This window comes from Pelmatolapia mariae, linkage group LG9 (genome assembly GCF_036321145.2).
Source record: "Pelmatolapia mariae isolate MD_Pm_ZW linkage group LG9, Pm_UMD_F_2, whole genome shotgun sequence".
NCBI lineage: Eukaryota > Metazoa > Chordata > Actinopteri > Cichliformes > Cichlidae > Pelmatolapia > Pelmatolapia mariae.
The window spans coordinates 23,641,127-23,656,728 of record NC_086235.1 but is presented as its reverse complement, the minus strand read 5'-3'; the positions used below and the strand labels follow the sequence as shown (position 1 = coordinate 23,656,728).

At 42.2% G+C, this 15,602-nt stretch overlaps 1 protein-coding gene across 3 annotated transcripts in view; it reads left to right on the top strand.

The window, feature by feature from the left end:
- The first annotated feature begins 5,985 nt into the window (after nucleotides 1–5,985).
- Nucleotides 5,986–15,602, top strand: part of zfhx4 (zinc finger homeobox 4) — an 83,510-nt gene continuing 73,893 nt past the window's right edge. Inside the window, exon 1 of one of the 3 annotated variants that reach the window (XM_063483849.1) lies at nucleotides 5,986–6,109. The gene's annotated coding sequence lies outside the window, so the exon portion shown is untranslated. Of the gene's footprint in view, nucleotides 6,110–9,688; nucleotides 10,058–10,743; nucleotides 10,762–15,602 lie in introns of those variants that run through there. The other 2 variants (XM_063483848.1, XM_063483850.1) reach the window with 2 other exon arrangements.

The following is a 15,602-nucleotide window of genomic DNA, read 5'->3' as shown; positions in this document are numbered from 1 at the left end:
TGTGTCAGTGGACTTCAGCACAGTGTCTGTCTGCTGGGGTATAAATAGGACAGATGAACAACTGCAGCGACAATTTTGTACCTTAACGCTCTTTGCGCAGATATTTTTAACACACAAAGAGTGTACCAAATGTAGTCCGGGGACCCCGAGATAAAAGAATTGTAAACAGTGCGATCATAGTGGTATTATTGTAAAATATAACCTTATTTTTACTTAACAGTCATCAGATATGCAATTATTAAGCAACAGAATGCATTTTTTAAAGGTGAGTTAATATGCATGTTATGCAAAACATATGCATTTCTACTGGAAATTGAGCCTTTTATCCAAATTATAGTCTGCATTAGTAATTAGTATTAATTACTAATTATAATTAGTAATTAGCGTTTATGTGCTGTAAATGCAAGTAAACATTATTTGTATTGTCACATGATTAAGTCAGCTGAGGTCGTTTTGACCCCAACGTTAAATACCTGTGATAAATTTAAACTTCAGCACATTTCAATTTCATTTTTCTTTTAAATACAACACGAGAAAAAAATCTTCTCATTTAGCATTTTTAAATGTGTGCCTAATGACAAAAAGGAATGCTGCTCACATACAATTCAGCACACCACACAATGTAGGCGGTTATGGCAAAATCTGTACTTGCTGCATCTGTGCCTGACTCCTTCAGAATGACTGACAAGGTGCACACCCCACCAGCCCCCGTCCCAGTTTGCTCTATTAAAGCTGGATAGGCAGAATCGGGTGCGTTTGACTTGGGTCCAATACAGTTGGCATTTTAAAAACACGCCGATTAAACATATACGCAAATCAGCGATTTGAAGTCATTAGGAAAAATGATTGACACGCAAAATTAGAATGACAGAATAAGATGGGGTATGAAAACAAAGATATAGTAGGTACACCAGCCAGAAATAGTTTAATGTAAAACAAATAATAAGATTAACAAGACTGGGACATTTTTTTCTGTATTTTCCAGTATTTTAATTATATTTTCATCTGAGCTGCTACACGTCATCTGCAGATACAATGACACATGCTTACAGAATATTAATTTAAGTCTCTAAAAATAAAGATTAATGTAACATTTACTGCATCAGAAAATGTCAAAACAACCTAGGCCAGAGTATTTTAGAAATGCTTACTCAAAATGTATCCACTTGTCAATAAGGTGAATATATGTCTGATATTTTCAGTTTTCAGGTCAGTCATTTCTTCTGAATATTTTTTTAAAGCACATAATCTTCCATTAGAATTCATTTTGGAAATTCTACAGCTGATTGTATTTTACCGTTTCCATTCATGTGTGGTGCAGGTGTGTAGTTGCGTGACTTCATGGGCTGGTGTGTATGTGTGCGTATTTATGTTTCATAATCTCACATCTCACTGTGGGGCGTTCTAAAAGGATTTGTCACTCTCAGTTCAGATGGGCTGATTGTGAATTAAATGTATTTTTAGGCACCTTTTTTCTGTCCCTTTGTGAACCCAGTTAGAATTGAGGTCAGGACACACAAACAGACATACACACACATACAAATGCGCACGCCATCTCAGAGAAAGACACATAGCTTTCAGAACAAATCACTGTTGAACTACCCTATGTGGAATGATTCTGACATTTTGTTTGGGAGAAATAGCATTTAATTGAAGGGAGGGGCGATACGGATGGCAGTTATGGAACCAAGGGAAAATGTCTGCATTTCAACCCAAATTGAAAACATAACAGAGTTTGTGTTTGTGTGTATTCCTGCGTGTGTCTGTTGAGGGGTTTCAATGCTATCCACACTTTGCTTGCTTGTTTGAGGGTGATTAAGTTCAAGGTATGATGTTTATTCCTTAAAAAAAAACTGCATTCACTTTGTATTATAATACGAAGTATCTCTTTAAAATCTAAAATTTACCCTGGTTCAAACAAAAAATATGCAGGTTTGGAATTTACATATATGGTGAGGAAGTGCAAAGCTTTAATATCTCCACAAATTCCCTTTTCTCTTTAATTTTCAATTTAAATAAATTTAATTCTGTACAAATTGTCTTTCTAAAGACTTAATAGGCAGTTAATGGTGGGAATTACAGATGTGTTCATGCATTTTTTATATCCAAGAACAGAACCAGCTATATCATTTTACAAATTAGGTAAAGTTTCACATTCCACAGAATAATTAGTGACTGCTGTTAAATTGATGTTTCTGTTATAATACATCTTAAAGCCTGCTCATTGCTGCACGGAAACCCTGTTTCTATTGCCCCCAACACGGTAGGGTCAGAGGTCAGAGTCACCTCCAGATCAGGCATCAGGAGCTGGGAGTGTTTTGCTCACCAAAACTTCGGTATGGTAGGTGCTTGCAAAAATGGCTGCTTGAACTCGGGTCATCGGGTTTAATGATGGTCACTTGGAAAGAAGGTTGAAGAGCCCTCATAAGGACTCTTCTAATGTAGTGATGAAGCCAACAAGCGTCTTTCAGGGTCACTGCACACCTCAAAAGATGACGCCTCTCTCTCTCTCTCTCTCTCTCTCTTTCTCTCTCTCTCTCTCTCCCTGTAGTTCTTGTTCTTTATTCTCTCTTTCCCTTCAAGCGTTGCCAATTTGTCTGGGCTGCATTCCCTAATCCGTGCGCATTTACGCAGTGGTCATTGCGCCTCCGGTTGACTTGATTGGCTTGTTAGACGATGGCGTCCGGGCAGGAGACTGACTGAATGTACAAGCCCACAGCTGACAGCAGTGTTAGGTGGTTACTCTTTGTTTTCTAACGTGCTGCAGCACAAAAAAATTTAAAATAAAAATAGAAATGGCGAAACGAACATGTTCAGTGTTTGTTTTTTAAATTATTATTATTATTATATTGAATCAAAACAATTACTTTCACGAATGTATTAATTTATTTTAATCGAGCTAATTGAGTTAATAGCATAGCATTATTATTTTTAATAAAGCATTTTAAAAACAGAAATCGAAATAAGTTTAAATTATTCAAAAATCCCAGTAATTTGCAACATTACCCTTTAATCAGACGGGTTTTTTTTTTTAAACACCACATGACACACTTGAGGTGTTTCACTCAGAAAGCTGAAATGTCAATCTGACCACAGAACTGACTTCTTAGTACTGACCGGTTATTTGCCGTGTTGGGGTGGCCCACTGAGCGTCAGAGGAAAGGCGGGGTGTGGGGGTGCGGGGGCACGGATGGATGGATGATGGGGTGGGAAGGTGGAGGGGGTGACAGTCCCCAAGAGAGAGAGAGTAGGGGGTTCCTGGAGCTCTAAAAAGGACCTCTCGGACCACTAAATTGACATGTTCAAGCCATGGGTTGTCATGAAGAAAGCACTTTAATAAGCCATGTGATAACGCACAGTATAGCGGTCTTGTTTTCATTAGGCCATTAAATGGCAGGCCTTTACTTTGGATTACAAACTTTTATTATTATTATTATTATTAGTAGTAGTAGTAGTAGTAGTAGTATTAGTAGTAGTATTAGTATTATTATTATAGATCAATAATATTCTAACAAGGTTGATTTTCCCAAATAATGAAATGATCAGTGCTGCATATTTAAATTCATTTGTCAGTAATTTCTTGGTATACTCTTTTTTGCGAGAATTTCTCGTGCATTCTTTCAATAGGATATGCAGAATATTTAAATTCTGATTGTAGAAATTGTAGTTACATTACTAATCGGGAGTCATTGCAGTTATTTTGTTCTATATTGTGAATGCTGTCAGTTGAATTTTTTTTTTTTTAATGGAGCATACAGGTGCTTTTGTTCCCATCCACGGCAGCTTTACCGGTGTAAGTGCACGTGGATCTGAGTGATAATCAATAGAATGAAGAGAGTAGTTGTGTGTGTGTGTTTGCGCGTAACGATAAAGCCGTTTTTTTGGGGTGTGTGTGTGGGGGGTCCCATCCCCCACCACCGTCCGTATGGAGGACACTCACTGGACGCGTGTCTATTAAACAGGGTTCAACAATGAAAAAGATCGGAGGACCAAAGGGCCAAGTGGGAGGAGGGCAGCAGGGCGAGGTGAGACTGAATGGAAACAGCAGTGATGTTGGCTGTGTGTGTTGTGTGAGAGGGTTGCACACGGGGAAGCGGGGAGGGCGTGTGTGCTTCCGAGGGTGTGCAGGCACTTATAGTGTTGCTTTTCCTCTCGTGAGCGACCCGAAATGCGAGCGGCGACGTCTGCCAAGTCACCCTTCTCTCTCTCTCTCTTTCACTCTCCCTCCCTCTCTTCTCTCGGTTCTTCTGCTGCTTCTCCTTCCTCTTTGCCTTCAACACTTGTTCTTGTTCGGGAGCAGTATCACAGCAGACCTTGCCCCGCCTGCATCTGGGTAAAGACTTTACAGTCAAGGGCCATCGATTGCGCTTATCAAATAAACAGAGTGGCACCGGCGAACCCACCACCCACACCTTCACCCCTGTCTTCTCCCTCTGTCTCCTAATCTCATGACCAACCCCTCCCCAATTGCACTCCACCTCTTTCCCTGCCCGAGAGCCCCAACAGCTGTGGTCCCATGTAAATTTTACATGATTGGCACCTCCTTATTTTACCCCTCCGCCTGTCCTAATTCCCCCGTTTCTTGCCCCACACACCTCCCATATCACGTTGCATATTAAAGCACAGTTTATGCAATAGCTCATCTGAGAGCGGGCACTCGCTGTCATGTCCATACCTTTTCTTAGGTCATTTGCATATGTGATTATAGTGCATGAAGTGCTTGATTGTTGGTGGGTTTAGGTTATGTGATGCTGAAATGTGATATTTGGCATGCAGAGTGGGTTTTGTGGAAAGGAGGGGTACTGAAACGGTTCCCCTTGACCCTTGAAATGCAGCGTAATCCCATGTGGCCACGTTTGATTAGGGCATTTTCTTTCTAATTGTTGTCATCAGGACTCGCACTATCACTGTGCATCTGGAAGCACTTTGACATCTAAGTCAGTGGTCCTCAAAAGTCTGGATTCAAGAATCCTCAAAGGCCACGCCGGAGAGGGTCACCCCCGGGGGTAAAGCGCAGAATTGTTTAATTTCACTGTGATTTCATTAAGCCAGAATTACTCCAATTAGAAAGCACGTGTCTGAACAAAGGTTTCACTTGTGTCACCGGCATCACTTAAAACAGGTCTGCGACGCAATTTTAAATCAATAACAACAACAAAAACTGTATTGGACACCCCAGGGACAAAATCCAATTAAAAGAGGACCCCTTTGTGCAAGGTGTGTCCATTTGGGGGTCCTTGACATGAAAATGTTGGAGAAGCCCTGATCTAAGTGACTGAGGCAAAGGGCTGCTTTGACAGTCTTTGTTTTTAGCTCAGGCGCTACAAGCTCTCCTTTTCTTCTCTTTTTTTCCCCCTTCTTTGCTTTTTTCATCTCTCCCTCCCGCTCCCTCCCTCTCTCTCCCTTTAAAAGAGAGCGGAAGAATGGGCTGATACCGGTCTCATGTTGCGTATGGATTTTCGTTTATATAATCGATTGAAATGACCCAATACATTGATTTTGGGTTCAGTGTTTTACAAACAAGCGTTTATGGGTCTCGATTTTATGTTAGGCATGATGGCAGTGTGACACCGACGCGCAAAGAAGTCGGAGTTGTTGATTTTTAAATAAATGATCTAAATAGAAACAAATAAATATCTATTGTTTCATGTATAAAAGAACAGAAAAAAGTGTGACTGGGGTGGGGGTGAGGGGGGGCAAATAAAAAGGGAAAGGGAGACAGAGAAAAAAAAGACAATATTGTGCTGCCTCTCTCCTTAATCAAATAAAGTGATGTAAAAAAAAAAAAACACAACGCAACACACACACGCGCGTGCACGCACAAAAGCATTTCCTTCCCTCTGAATTTCTCCTTGAATTATATGCCATCACTAGTGTGTGTGATTGCGGAATATTAAATTAAAGTGGGATAAGTCCGCACCGAGGCGGGCTGCGTCCAATCCGCAACTCATTTCCCCTGTTGTAGCACCGCATCACTGCGCTCCTCTCTTTTCAATGACAATGTGCCAAATCTGGGCATTTTGAAAACACTTTCCATATGCTATTATCGGATCGCTACTGAGCAAGAGAACGACAGAAAAGAAGGAAAACGGAATGCTTTATACCAAAGGTACCAAGAGTCTACATTTTTATGTATCTTCTTTTTTCAGTGGCTTATTTTACTTTGTGCTTTTTGTGGGAATTTAAGAAGAGGTAAGAGGAGGTAAATTTGAAGTTTTTCTTTTTTATATATGTATATACCGATTGCATATTTATGGACCGTTGCTGGGTGGCTTTAGGGCTGAGTGTGAAAACGTCGAGAGAGTTTGTGTTGAGCATCTGTGGACAAAAAAACTTCATTTGTTTTTACTGGTTTTCTCACATTTTCCTCTTTTATCACTAAATTAAAAAAAAAAAATCTGCCCACTTTCCTTTGAGATGTCCTGTCAGTCAAGTAACTGAAGTAAGATTTTCAAAAACAATTTCGATTAGATAATTCAGTCTTTTTTGATTTATTTGCAGGTTAACTGATTTTTGCAACTCCACACCTTGGATTTTATGTAGGCGATGGCTTTGCAAGTGGTTTTGCTTTTAGAGGATTTCTGTGTGTCACGTTTATTTTTTATTTTTTATATTTTAATTTTTTGAGGTCAAAATGCATATTGAATGGCTGGGCAGTTTTTTGAAAGATCAATTTTCATTTTTTATTTGTTTTTTGTTCACTTTACTATTCTAGAGACAGTGGCGAAATCTCACATAGGTGCCATGCGTTGGAAGAGTTACAATTAACTTCTTATTGTCTGTTTTATGGGCCCTTTATGAAGCTTGTTTGTGTATGTGTTTGCTGGACGAGAGTTGGCCAGTGGGTCAGTGTGGCAGGTTGCGGATCAGAACTATGGGCTTTGCGTGTTTTTGTGTGTGTCCTGATGAGGCAGAGGGGTCAGCCCAGCAACCCCATGAGGGCGCCGACGCATAGGACAAACAAGGTGGACGTCTCATTGCACGTCCAGAAAAAAACAAATCACGATCAGGTGTTCGCAGTAGACATGAAAGACCGGGTTTAAAAATTACTAAATAAATATTTAAAATATTAATAACATAAAAATCAAGCTGAACATCAACAGAGGTTTCCAGTCTGTCTTCAGGGAATATTGATGAACCAACAATCCCTTAGCATATCCCAGTGTGGTTAGCCAATATGGCAATTTCTCCGGACATTCAAAGTTATTGATGTACTGAAGTGACAGAAGACCACTATGGGTGTTTAATGCTGCCTTTCATATATATCAATGGAGGCTTTAAAATAAAACAAACTCGATTCATTTAATGTTCGATAATTACTCTATAACTCAGAGTTTAATTTCAGTCTACCTGGTGTGAGCTTCTGGTGATGCGAGCAAGACATTTCCCGGTAATTTATTTTCTTTACACACAAATACTCACATGCTCGTGCACACTCACACGCACGGAGACTAACATAAGCACGCACACACACACGCGGAGAGAGAGACACACACACAAAAACAGAGAGACACCAACGGAGTTTACAGATAAAAATCTGCAATTAATTGAGGATGCTGCTGATGTGAAAATAGGGCGAAATATTAGTTAACGCGGTCTATTGTCAAGCGGTCCTCCGGAGAAAGAGCATCGTCTGCTGGGAGAGAGGGAGGGTGGAGACCGGGAGGGGGGTGGGGGGAGATTTACAAAACGCAGGAGGTTAAGATAAGCAGTAGCCTGTTTCAGGTCTCCAAATCCGCTTTGTAATTTCTCGTTTTCTCATCGAAAACCGATGAAATAACAAACGCAACTCCGCCGAAAATGCCAACGGCGCGCGCAAATTTAAGCACACACGTGTAAAATAAGTACATCCCTTCACAGAAATGGAGACGATCGTAGAGAAAAATAAAAGAAATGAGGGTTGTATAATCTACAAAAGTCCTCCGTTCTGGCGAATAAAGTCACAAATGGCATATAGGGTCCACTCCGTACTGCTTCTGAAAGATCAGCGCACGGCCCCCGGTGGACTTTTTTACGCGTCCGCTGCTGAAGCGGGTAAAAATCGACTCTCCAAGCCGTCTGTGAGCGACGCCTCCCAGGGCTGACAGGCTAGAAAAACCCCCCTGTAGGACAGGGAGGCAGCTACAGCAGTAGCGCAGCAGCAGGAGCCTTGGATCCGGGTGAAAAGTGACGCCTCTGTTCATCACCTCGACCCACCCACCCCCTTTGTTGGAGACCTCTCTAAACCCAGAATAAACAGCCTCGGGTCGGGTCGGGCTCGGATCTCTTGGCTTCTTAAGGATCCAGTTGGTATGGGTGCAGTCCAGTCAATGTGGCTGCAAAGTAGACCAAGTACTTCACTTGCCAGCAGCAGCCTTATCATCACATCCCAAGCCCCGGCTCATGCAGTTCAATTCACCCCCAGCTTCGATTTTTTCCACGAAGGCGAACAAGATCTCTTGATTTTCTCCCCGATTGAGACTGTGTAAAGTCTTCCTCTTGCCCAAAAGCCTCTATTAAGAAACCGATGGGGGAAACACGGCAAACTGTTTGCACTGAGATGATATAGGGCTAAAAAGAACGCTGCACTTTGTAAGGACACTAAATGTAAAAGGCAGTGAATTGAGCTTTGAATAGACACGGTGATTTTTGCGTGACCCTGTATTGGATTTTGCAGTTTGATTCTACTGAACCCACACGGGGCCTCAGTAGTCCAGAAAGGGCAGAGATGACTTTCCAACATGTGGTGGATTACTGTGATCCTTTGTGGCTCGATGTGTACCATTATATGCAACAGATCGCATGCACAGTCATCACTTTCAGTAAACAACGAGAATATTTTTTACACACACACACATAACTACGAATCCACATCCAGCATAAATCACTCACATGTAATTTATGTTGTATGTGTGTGTTTTGTTTTTACATATAAAGGTAGGCCTGACACACAGGTCCGTTTTGATGCGCAGCAAAAAGCCGGTTCTGTGGTTTTGAATCTCCTTTCAGGTATTTTTCCCCTCTCTTTATGTTTTTACGCACGTTATTGATCAAAAGTGTTATTCGCAAAGAGCAGTTACCGTTTTAAAAATCACATAAAGATTATTTTTTTGTATTCTACAATTTCTCGGAATCAAAAAAGACATTCTGAGCTTTACATGATTAAAAAATCATAATTTACCTGTAGTATCATAATCAATAAAAAAACAAGCTGGTGTAAAGTACACACAAAAAATATGAATCCTATCTTTATTAAATCATATCTTAAAAGAGATTCTTGTTGGAGCATTCTGCGCTGCACCTCAGAAATATTCATCTGCACAACTTGCTTTATTTATGTTTTTATGGGAAAAGATGACTTCTAAGTGCTTGTAACTAATTCGAAGTCCAGCCTTTTTTTTTCATTTTGCTGTGGAGGAAGCGGTTGTCCATTGTTCTACATGTGATTTGGCCCTCGGAGAGAAACCATACAAAAGGATTCTCTGCGCGCATAGACCTCTGCGGCCGCCAGGGCTCCGTGTGCGCGTCATTTGCAATGTGGAGACTGTTGATCAACTCACTAATTACACTTCTCTCCTCTCTCTCCCTCCCTCTCCGTCTCTCCTTTGCTCCCTCCCTCCCTATCGCTCTCTCTCTCTCATTCGTCCTCTCTCTCTCTGTCTCTCTACCCATTCCCAGAGTGCATATCGGGAAATAGACACACAAAGACATGCGCACTCAACTTAATCAGCCATTTTTTTAAACAGGGCTAAAACGATAATAATTAGCAGAATAAAGACATATCGGATTTTCATTTCCTTTCCTCCGTTTCCCGACCCCCGTCCACAAGAGAAACTGCGAGGCAGCCCGTCGACACGTCTTTTCACCGCCACCGGAACCAAAATAAGGGATAGCTCTCTAAATGCTTGACATTTGTGATTTTACCCCCTTTTCCCAATATAAAGTTGGAGGATTATTGTAATTTTCCCCGTTTTTCCATGTTTTTACTGTCTAATTACGCAAGACGCTGGATGTGACTGTTTTATAAAGCCAAGAGCAAAGAGAGAAGCGGAGGTGACGGTTTTGGAGGGGGAAGAAAGTAAGTTTTTCATTTCCACCTCTCCCTTTAACTTTTATTGAGTAGTTTGGGGTGTGTGTGTTAAATTTAGTGGTCGGGTATCGATTATCTATCTCGCCGGTGGATCCTGGACATCGGGGTTGTTTGGATAACAGGTGCTGGGTGTTTTTTATTCCAGAATAAAGGCGGATATCGTGATGTTAGTGCAACTCCGGCTTCTTTGGCTACTATAAAACAAGCGACTGACAGGCTTGGAGGCGTTCTTACGCATGTGTCCGTGGCAGTACAGTACGATACCACGTCCGGACCTGCCTTTTGCAAAGTTTATACTAATGTGCAGATTGTGTGGCGGACACATGCGATGGTTATTCCACCTTTGATACAACGGGACGGGACGAGCGCCTCCTCTGCTTTTGTGGCTTTGCAGTGCGGATATCGTGTTGCCTTTCCAGGAGTCCGATCCCACGGACATGTCCGCTTTGAGTCTAGTCGAGGTGTCCGGCTTGCTGTTTCCCTCCCCACTCAGTGACTCCTCATTTCATGCTTCAACGATAAGATATTTCATCTGAAGTCATATTTTGGGTGCACTGCAGCGTTTAAGCCAGTTTTTCCGTACACGTCGGGAATCATGCACCTTCCAGGCATTCTCGGCCGAAGTGACACGATCAGTCTCTCGACACGATCCCCTCTCGCCGGAATAAGTGCATATCTTTCAAATTTCCGAAGTAAGGCTTCTTTTAAAAAAAACGAGATGATCGGTACAGAAGTAACGCGAATTTGCTGCCGATAGTCCATACACCTTTACCTGCTGCGCTTAAAAAAGTAGTCTCACTTCACCGAGGCGTGCACAGCTGCGTCGCCCAAGAGAGCGACCGATCGCTGGGCTACCGATAGCACGGAGAGTCCCTTTTAGAGCCAGCCAACTCCGGGGTCCCCTGATTTTCCCCAGCATCGGCATGTTAAGCATCAGCAAAATTACCACTCTATTTTACATTTATTGATATTAACATTCGTTTTATTTAATTTTATTTAAATTCCGCCCTTTAAAGTCTGTAAATTCCATTTCTACTGTCGGTCTCCTATACGCGACAGTGGGCTTAGGCATTAATATCCTCACATAAATTGTCATGTTATTTCCAAGAGATGCTGGCTGCAAGATTGTCTTTAAGTCGTATATTTGTGTTAGTTTAGATGAACTAGATTACAAAAGTGGGGATTATTAGGTGTGTTTTTACGTCTTTTTTTGGTGCTTTTTAAGTAGGTAGGTAGACTTGGCTGGGTTTGGGACGAAATGCGGGGGGTGAAGGGATGGGGGTGGGGGCAGAAGGGGGGGGCATCGATCGCACGGGAGGAAAAAAAACATAAGGCTAAGGGGCCACTCTTTCTCCAGCCCGGGTACGTAACGGTGTAGTGAGTGTGTGTTGTGTGTGTGTGTGAAGATTGTATATGCTCCCAGAGAACGATGCGCCGATATAGGATAGGCGACCGTTTTATGCGATTGTCTCTATTCATACACGGCTTTCATTGCTTTTTTGGAGGGGATCGATGTTTAGAAGTCAGTGCGTATTTCTTCCGCAAAATAGAGGCTTTTAATTCACTCTTTATAAACCCATTATACTTTAATATTTGTTTGGATTAATAAATGCGTACATGTTTGAAGAACGTACGCCTACATTTTAATCCAAATAGGCCCATTAGATTTTCTGTAGAATCTCAGCGAGGAAAAAATATAACCGCCTTTGCTGCTTTAATAATATCCTTCTATTATTAATAATATTATTGTTATTATTGTTGTTATTATTATTATTATGTAAAATGCAATTTTCAAGAATAGATCTAAGATCGTTTTTTCCGGTTCAACTATGAACACTTATGGGGTTTTCTTCTTCTTCTTCTTCTTCTTTTTTTTTTAGAAAGGGAATATCTCCTGTCTTGTCAGACAATTTAATTGCATCTGCATAAAATCATATATTTTAAAACAAAAACATTCAGCCTCGGACCAGTAATAAAAAAAACAAAACAAAAATCATTAAAAAGTGAAATTATGAGACATGATGATCCTGTCTAATTGCAGTGAATTTCGTCAGTTAATGACGGTATTGTCTCACTCTAAAATAACAAAATCTCACTGTTATTTTTCCAGCCTTGCAAATGAGGGATTTTTTTTCTTCTTCTTTTTTTTAGGCGTGTGTTTGCAGAAACCCAGGCCTCCTTGTTTTTTTGTTTTTCTGAGCCTGGTGTCTTAGCACTATCAAAGACTGGCTGTGTATAACGCTTCGTGTTAGTTAAGCTGCTTGCAACGTTCATTTTACCCTTAGCAGGAAAAAGGACGGATAAAAGAAAAAAACACACACACATATAAAGTGTGAAAGATGGGCAGACAGCCCTGGGAGGACAATAGCTGTTGGCTTGAAAATGCAGCTTGATTATTAAAAGCTAATGCATTTTTAGTATTGCAGCGTTCATTAAGAGTGAGGATGGATGGGTGGGGGTATGGGGTGGTGGTGGGGCGGATGGCTGAGAGGCTACTGGGAGGAGGAGAGGATGGGAGACAGAGAGAGAGAGGGAGACAGGGGCTGAGTCTGTCCTATAACTCCTGGGTCTAAGACACATGCAGCTAGAAGATTGGCTCGGGCCTCTCCTAGGGGTCGACAATGTGTCATTTCCACCCGGCTAGATTGCCCTCTGCCTATCTGATATTAATGTGCAAATCAATATTTCAGGGATTAAATTTCCCTTCTTCATTTTTTATGGTTTCTACCTCAATAAGTCTCCCGTCTAATAGAGGAGGCTGGATGATTTAGAAGCCTTTGCTGCAGAAAGAGAGAAAGAAATAAAGAGGAGCTTTGCAACAAGGCTATCGCTGCATTTTAATGTTCTTCTTCGTGGATCCCCCATAGGCCCTTAGTAAGGAGGGCTATATCGCTGCTTTACAGTGTAAAGACAGCCAATTTGGCTAAAAAGGCAGAAAGGGAAAATATGAGTCCGGTTGAATACTTAAGACGCTGTGGTAATCCGAGTAGCAGGTATTAGTGAAGGGGAGCTTCCAACCCCCCCACCCCACCTCCTCAAAAGAGACACACACAGAGCTACATCCAAACCTGCATTACTAGCCGTCACGGTTGAGCGAGCAGTATAGCTTACTGCACTCCGGACTGCTTTAACAATATATTTTTTCTTCTTTTTCTCCTCCATTTTTCACCTTTTTTTTTTTTTTGCATAGAAGGCCATTGACATCCACTGGGGGAGATTTACTCTCCTGTGTAATAACATCTGGCGTATGTGTGCGATAGAAATGAATCACTCTGACACAATGACCTGCGTATGATTATTGGGGAAGGGAGGAGCGTATTACCATAGCCATAATGCTGCATCTCATTGAGAGTCAACTAAATGAGCTTGGACCCTCTGACTCCCAATAGACATTCATTAAGGGACAGTGCACACAGAGGCGTCCGTCTGCCAATAGGTGTGTGTCTGTGCATGGGTGTTTATTTAATCCTCCTTCCTGTACCATCTGGTGCACGTGTGCATGCGTGTGTGTGTGTGTCCGGCAGCAGCAGCACAGTATGAATTTCCCTCCACTCCGTCCACCCTGGGCCCCTAAACAGCCCCCCCAAACCTACCCATTCAGCTTTTTGCAACAGCATAGTAGACTGTTTTAACATACCCTTGATAGGTAGAGTGTCAGCAATTGAAAACAAGAAAAGAAAGGGAGAAAGACACAGAGGAAGAGGCACAAAAGAACTCTAATTGTAGCACGATCGCTTGGCTTCCTCCCTGATTCACGGCCATTATGATGTGAAAAGCACAACCGCCTGTCCTCCATTATCAAAACGGCAGGCCTACACACACACACACACACTCACGTCCATGCACGCATACTCACTGGAGGGAATCGTGCAGATTTTGTTGTCTCTCATCTATGACTCAAATAACGGTGTCATTCCAGTTACCTGCTTTCAGTGGATTCGGTGCTTAACATGGCCAGCATTTTCTTCACATGAACGGTAAATGGTTGATTCGCCAAAGTAACAGAAATGCTCTCTGCATTTATTTAAGGTAAATATTTAGGATCCCATGCTTAAATTTGACTCTCGTGGACCAAGTTGTCTCTTTTTAGACCCTCTTCACTGCACTCCCTTTGATTTTTCATAGATTGTCTTTTATGCAACTTCTGTTATGCAACAGTTTAAAAGCCTGCCGTGTTTGATGCAAAGGGCTATTTACCAATTGCACATATGTGTGTGTGAGGGATGATGGTCTGCAAGTAGTAGCCAAGGTCTCCTGGCCCAGGGAGGCCTGTATAAGGGGTGGTGGTGGTGAGGGGGGCAAGAAGCTAAGAAGTTCACTGCAGCTCAGCATTATGTCTCAAAGACCGGGGCTTCCTGTGTCAGCCCTGGGGCACCACCACTAACACACAATTTCTCTCTATCACACACACTGCGCGCGACGCAGAGGAGGGTTAAAGACTTGGAACGAGATCAAGCCTCTCCGTAGCTCCCGGGGAGGGTGCTTGTGAATATGCGAGTTTTAGTGTAATTAGCACTTAATTATATTAACATATGCAAATTGTCAGGCGGAGAGCTTGTACTGCCGGTGGGTATCGGCTGAGATACAAGTGAGTCTATTGTACCACCACGGCAAAAAAAAAAAAAAAGGAAAAAAAAGAGAGAGAATAATGGGTGTGTGTAAGGCAACCAGCCAGCAGCCAGGAGCGGGCCAGCCCCCCGTGCTACCACGTAACCAGCTAGCTCATTTAAGTCTCCGGCTGGCCGCTTTGCCAAATTTCATTAGTCGCCATGACGACCTTGCTAATTGTGCTGACTAATGTCACTTGTCCCTGACCTGTCTTCAGTTGGGATGGTTGTGCATCCTTCTCCCCCTCCCTCGACCCGCACCCCCACACAAAAAAAAACAAAAAACACGAGAGGGGTTAGAAAAGAGTAAGAGAGCGAGAAAGCGAGAGGTCCGACTTTCCAGATTAAGGCAGCATACAATGACTCCTATTTACACACATTCCGCTTCTGCGAGCATTTGCATATTCAAAAAAATACTCTGCCATCTTTCCTTGTCTGCTCAGTGTGCGTGTTTGCATGGCAAGGTTGCGCACATGTGGAAGCAATGTGTCAGGAGAAACAACAACAGTTCATTTGTGTGTCATTCTGTGTGTGTCACATGTTTTAACACACACACGCACTGTGAAGTGGGCCTCGTATGGCCCTGTGTAGCAACATAGCCAAATTTGTTTTTGATTATTATACATGACTGAGATTCGGGAAAAGAAAAGCTTGCGCCAAAATATCCTGAGCGAGGAGTTGTGTCTCTCAAACTTTCGACCCTTCTTTTCATTTCTTCCAAATATCTAATTACAACACTTGTATAGACCCCCCCTCCCACATACACACACACACCCCACCAAGGCAGCGGGACTTTATTTTATTTTAGGGGGGTAGGATGGACAAGCATTTAATGCTCTGTACTTCCCGATAGCCAAAGGTGGATAGCGATTGGGCCTAGTTGGTGCTACTAGTACTTGCATGCTAATCCTGTTTTTTGACAGGAA